A 7329-nucleotide genomic window follows, 5' to 3' on the forward strand; every position below is an offset into this window, starting at 1 on the left:
TCAAGTCAAGCGCTATAAACCTCAATGTGACTTTGTTAAAACCTTGTTTTGGGTAGAGATGATTTTATCTAAGGGGGTTAGATCAAATGGAATTAATATTCAACACAACAACACTTTACTCAATGATCAATTGCTTGATCATATAAAAGATCACAACATGGTAATCCTTGCCATAACATATGAACATCCATTTAATTGGGAATCAAGTAACAATAATTGGAGAAACTATTCTTCACTTATCTTCTCCATGTCTAAAATTAATCCATGATCCTACCATGAAACCTCATGGTACTCATTCCACTTCAACATTGGAACTATAACAAGGAGATCTACTTGAGAAGTATATATTCTCCTCTATTCCAACTTATTAAGCATCAAACCTAGAGAGGTGAGAGTTCTATTATAATTATTAGATAAGCAATAACAAACCTTGAGCTAAACCTTGGAGATACATCCAAGTATTCAAACCATCATCTTTAAGAGAAGCTCTAAGATATTATTCCGGACATTCCCAAATGAGAGAGACCATCCATTCTAATTTCAGTTCAATCTATTCAGATATCCAAATGATTAAACCCAACATTTCTTGAGAGAACTTTAAGTGGATATCTCGGGCATTCTCCTGGGATATAAGCTATTGAGACAACCATAGCCATGTCCACCCAAGAAACTATAAGGGAGATGTTATGATTAGTTGATCAAGATAACACTTGATCATGGAAGTGAGAACCCATTCCATTAGAAATAATTAAGGAAGCTAACCCTTGATCATTATAAATTGGGTAATGATCATAAACCCTAAGAACTTGAGGTAGAGGTATTAAGAACAAGTTGATCATGCCTAATCCATGATCATGCTCTTGAGGTATGTGAGGATAAGTTAAACCCTAATAGGATAAGTAGATATCATTAGCCACATGAAAATTATAAGGAGATCAATAATAAGCAACCCTAGGCTTAGATCCCAACCTTAAATTATGAATCACTTGGTGATCATAAGTACAATCCTACCATATCTACATTCCACTTATTCTTCACCTAAGAAGCATAAGAAAATCTTAGATTCAAACTCCATATTTAATATGGTGAGAAACCATCCATCTATATGACCAAAGTTAACTATAAAAAGAAACATAACTACTTTAGTTACTTTAATGATTAATTGAGGAAAATAATAGAATTAATTGGTAGAAGATAAAACCAATTCTCAAATTCTTAGTAACTAGAGAAGCACATACAATATGAAGCAAGGAACCATAGTACCATAGTTAGGGGAGATTAAGCCCTAGCAAATGCAATAAGGAGACATCCCATCTCTATAACCTAGAATTAAATCTCAACCCTAGTTGAGTATCACTTAGATGATCACAAATAAAACCTAAACCACAATTAAGATTCAAACCATGTATCATTAGGTAAACATCATTAGAACCCTAATGGTTCATTAATTAAATCCAATGTTTCAATTATAAAACATAAGAACTACTTAATGCTAAGTTTTATAATTAAACCATATGTATAGTGAACAACCATTTATCTTTGTAAACAAGATAAACCATGATGGAAGCAATCCCTACTGAGATACTTTTAAATGTAGGGATAGTATTAACCTTAAACAAGGGGGTTATACTAGCAATGATAAAACCCTAATAAATATGTGCTCACATAAAATCATATGTGAACAGCCAATTTCTCAAATAGAAACCAACTCCTAATAACTAACTCTGGAATACTTTGAGTTGAGATTATCAACTCTATTAATTCCAAATAGAGTTGATTCATATAAATAAGGAATTAAAATGAGAATACAAACTCATGTTTAATTGCTATATATTGAATAAGCCCACATATGGGAAATTTAATCAACTATAAAATGCTTTTCTCTATTGGGAGAGTGGTGTAATAGTCATTACACAACATCCAAATGGAATTAACATATAAAACACCTGCAAATATAACAGAATTCAAATATGAATTTAAATGGGCAAAAGTAAAAACAGAAAAAGAAATGGAAAAAGAAAAGAGGAGAGAAAAACTTACCGGACCTTACCCGGCCGTGGCAGCCCACCAAAGCAGCCCGGCGGCAGCCCATGGCCCGGCGCCACTTCGCGGCCCGGACGGCCCACTTACCCCTTCGCGAGGATAAGACCGAAGACAACGTCTTCGTCTTCGTCTTCCTTCCCTGGACGCGCGCGAGGCCGCCGCGCACGATGAGGAGAGCCACGTCCCGGCCGCCGTTGCTGACCACTCTCTCTCAACGATGACCGCCGGGCATCGTATAAATACAAGGAGGAACCCCAGAGCTTCTCTCTTCTTCTTTTCGTCGCCATGACCGAAACCCTAGCCGCCAGCAACCCTATCAAACCGTCGATTCCGACCACCCCAGAGCCCGCCGTTGAGCTCAGGAGGAGCGCCTCGACGTCCTCGTTCATCTGGTGTAGCCACATGTCCAGGGAGCTCGACGGAGGAGTAATTTAGCCGTTTCCTTTTGCAGATCTGCGGGGGAAATGGCGACCGCCGCGGCGTCCTCGTCTCCAATCGACACCGGCGACCCTACGAGAAGCCTCCAGGTGACCTTGCGCATCTCATGAGCGTCTTATTGAACCCTAGATCATGCCGTAGCACCCCTGTCACCGTCGACCACCGTCCGCCGCCGCCGAACCTCACCGTTCGCCATGCTCCGGTGACCATTTCCGAGCGGCGCGGCCACCTTTAGCTTCACCTCGTTGCCCTCGTTCGAACAAGCACGCGCACGCCCCGCGGAAGCCCGGAACGCCGGCGCCGTCGTCAACCGCCCCGCTGGTCACCGTGAGCCATGCCACGTTGGCGCCACCGTGGCGGGTGACATGGTCACTGGCCCACTAGCCAGTGGCTGTGGGTGGGAATAGCCGGGTAGGTTTAGTATTTCTTTTATTTCTATTTCAAATTCAAAAAAATTGCTGCAACTTCACATGAATTTAGAAAATTCAATTTAAATCAGAAAAATATAAATGAGATATTAAAATTCTTAGAAAAGAAAACTCTACTCAATAAAAATATAAAATGAAATTTTTATTTTTAATAAAAATTTAAGTATTTAATACTTGTTATTTAAGCCTTTAATTTTAATTCTAAATTTAATTAAAATTCAATAAATTGGAAAACCTTCTAAAATAAATAAAAACCAGAAAGAAAAATAAAGAAAACATTAAAGCTATTTTTCTTTATTTGTTATTTTGTTAAATCCTTATTATTAGAATTTAAACCCTGATTAGTAATTATCCTAATTATTAATTCATTAAAATTAATAAAATGCCAAATTCAATATTATTTTTATTCCCAAATTATTAATAACTTCAACTTTTAATTGAAGTTATTAATCATAGAATTATAAGGTAACTAGAAAACCCTAGTTCCATATGGTAGGAAAACGAGAATTCATCATTTCATGGTGAAACCCTAAAACCCTAATTCAATTAGGAACCTTAGCTCCACCGCTTCATATGAACCCTAAATTATTCCCACACATGAACCCCGAGTAACATGTGATCATGTTACTTCATTAGTAACCATAGATTCATATTTAGCAACTAAATGCTTGTTCAAATCCACATAACATATGGGAACCCTATCACTACTAATTAGCATCCCATGTGTTCATCTTAATCAAACCTAGTTCCTATCACAAGGATCTCATCCTTAATTAACCTTAACTAGCATCACACCATTGTGATGAACTCCAATAGCAACCATGCTAATATTGACATCATATCCCATACACACTAAACCCTATTAGTGTGAGATCATTATTAACATCCTATTTAGGAAATCACCATCCCTTACTTAGTGAATCCAATGGCTAATACAAGACAACCTCAACCTTAATTGCAATACTTCTTATTATTTAAGAAGTATGTTCTTCAAAAGTTATTCTTTTGAAGAAAATAAGGAATCATCACCAACCCTACTTATAAGGACCTATAAACCCTAGCCGACTATCACTAGCAAGATAAACCAACCTTGACAACAACCTCGTATAATGAATTGCTTAAGATACATAGGCTTATCTTAACCTTACAAGCCCTAGGTGTTGATGAATCCAACTTTGTTGGGATCCATCTAATATTTACTCCAACAACTACCTGAAACCATAGTCAACCATAGAAACTCAACCTAATTACCATACTTGTTCTTTATCTAAGAACATGTTCTTCAAAAGTTATTCTTTTGAAGTATATGATAATCAATCATTAACCATGCCATATAGTACTAAAACTCGACCATCTGTTCTTTACTTGATAACATTATGCCAATTGTTATTCTTTGTGTGCTCAATTGATTACTATGCTTTATTATCTACCTGTTGATAATACCAAGTAATCACACCTGAATAAGAACCTTGTATGTGAATCACTCTAAAAGTGCAACACACCTCGAACCAATCATTACAACTCACCGATCCTAAATCATCGGGGTTAGGTCACGCTTAGAGCGATTGCATCTCATACTTATGCATTATTGCATCCTTGCCAATCTTTTAAACATCGTCCTTACCGGACGATGATGCTATTTCAGAATTTGGAGTTATTGCGTATCGAAGACCTTGTCTGCATAATCTTGCAGCCAAGAAAGGCAAGTTCATCACTTGCTCATGTCATTTGAAGTATTTTTATCAAATTACTTGCAAAGTATTATGGTTATCACTATTGCATAAAAATCAAAACCACTACTTTCATAACTATGAATATGACTATGTGGTGGGCAATGGAACCATGGATTGTGTTGATATGGTGGAGGTTCCATTGCACGGGTTTATATCCATCTAGGATTAAACAACAAATGTCGCCAATGATTCTTGTGCCGTAATATCCGTGTTAACCATAAGATCCGGAGTGGGACGGAGTAGTCAAAAGTGTTTCCACCTCTCGTTCATCAACGGATGCGCTTTACCGTAGACACTTGTATCCGTCGGCGGCAAGCGGTAGGCTGGGGAAGCCTTAAGTCCCCACGGCACGGTCCGTAGACACTTGTCGTTCGAAGAACAAGCGGTAGGCTGGGGAAGCCTTAAGTCCCCACGGTATTGCGGTCTATGAGGGATTGTAAGGTGTCCGGAACGGTCTATCCATGATGATAGGGGAAGGCATATGAATGCCCGGAACGGTCTCATCATGGATATAGGGAGGACAATCTTACAAAAGGGTGGGTGTTCGAGGTAGCGGAGGAACATGATTGGCTAGACCTTATACCGGGCCTCACACCAAAGGAAGTGTGGACGAGCCTCGCAACTCGGTTGGCACCAAGGTTAAGATCTCTTATGGGTAAAGCAACACACCTCTCGCGAGTGTAAAGAACCGTGACCTGTCACTCCCTGTTCCGGGATATGGAACTGCGAACGCGGCCGGAAAGGAGCTCCATGAAGTTCTAGTAAACCGGTGAAGGCTGACGGACATAGCTCTTCTGAATAAAAGCAACCTCTTGAAGAAATGATTATGAAAACCTGCATTGGTATTAGACTTTCTGGTCTAATGCTGTAGCTAGTGCATTAAACACCTCTTTCCTATAATGAACTTGTTGAGTACGCTCGTACTCATCCCACTCTTAAATCACAGTTGGTATCAGAGCAAATGTTTTGACCCTAGGATTAAAACCCTTTAAAGGAGACCTATAGGATTGGTAGTGTCTATAGGAAGTCATCTCAGTTAAACCAAATGTTTTTATGACTTGAGATGGATATTCACTTGAGAATAATCCTGACACACTTGAGTCAAACTTTCCTACCTATCTTTCCTAAGTGAAGTTAGTTAACTAATTCCAAACATATAGTCCACCATGAAGTCCTTAAAACAATAGATGGGTAGATCACAGTTGGTATACAATACAAGGTAGTCCAAAGAGAGGATACAACCATAAGGAAGATATCCTAGTGGAAGATGTGTATCAATATATGTTATGATTAAGTAAGAGTTATCCAGACTGGTAATAGGAGTTATATCAATTGAGGAAGTAATTAAGATATCCTAATAGAGGATGTAGATCAAGTTGAGTAATAAGTAAGTAAAACTATCTAGACATGTGAAACAATTGATAGTAAGTGATAACTATGAGTCATATGAGGTAGTATAGACCATGATGAGTCAATCATGGGAAGTAAGGAAGAGGAATAGAAATAACACATGTCTACTTACAGATTAGAGGTAGTAATCATATATGATTCATCTGGGAATCATTATGTGATGGAATAGAACATCATAAACATTTAGGAGGAGAACAATAAGAAGTCAGGTCTTCAACAACAAAGCAAGAATTGTGTTCCAAAACCATGGGAACTGTGCCAAGCACATCATGACCATAGTCTTATGATAATATAAACACTTGGAAGTATAAGAGCTATATCTTCATAGTTATGTGTTTAGAGTAGCAATGTTAGAACCTAGACATATCATAGGAACTAGTCCTCAATAACACTTATATATTGTATAACACTTTGTTAGTACTTCCAGAGAAATTAGATTAACTTTAACTATCCTAGACCACTTTGTTTCAAGTTTATCTCATTGCAAATGTGCAATTAAGGTAAAGGGTGAGACAAATAGTAGAATTCCATATATTCGTGCTAAGTATCACGATACAAACCTATATTATGTGGTGTTATATACTACACATCTCAACCTGATGTTTAGAGATGTCTTACTCAACTATTATTATTCAGGCTTATGATGGTGTGTATTATTAGCACAAAGCTGGATTTTCTTGGATTTTATTGGATTTTCATTGTTTGACTAGATCCATACATGAAGTTAGACTTTGATATGCAAATGCATGTTGCAATATCAAGTCCTTACTTGATGCTATAGATCTAGAGGGTAATTGTATTCGTGTGAGGAAGTGACGAATTCTGGAAGATTCCGAAGACAAGATGAAGGTTCATCGGAGGAATGAAGTAAAGTTGTGGGAAGTAACCACAATACTCTGAAAGAAGTACCATCAGAAACTCATGCTTACCTCAATGGAGGAGTACTTTAGTACAGAAGAAGCATGAAGGTGAGAAATATGATGATTATGGTGAAGCTCAAGCAGATCCCTAGTCATCATGGAAGAGGGAATGCATGCGAGATCACTTCGGATACTATATTCATAGTGTCAGCTAGTGGTTTTCTTGCAAAATAAACCCTGAATGAAGGAAGATGATATGTGAAACCATAGCAGTGATAAGAAGACCATAATTGATATCAGAATACCACAATTGGTATAGTATCAATACTGCGAGATAAAGTAGAAGATGTTTCGTCCAGTTGATCAGAACCTATAATAGAATCCATTTTTAGATATCAAATAGCCACATTTAGTATA

This window comes from Lolium rigidum, chromosome 5 (genome assembly GCF_022539505.1).
Source record: "Lolium rigidum isolate FL_2022 chromosome 5, APGP_CSIRO_Lrig_0.1, whole genome shotgun sequence".
Classification (NCBI taxonomy): Eukaryota; Viridiplantae; Streptophyta; class Magnoliopsida; order Poales; family Poaceae; genus Lolium; species Lolium rigidum.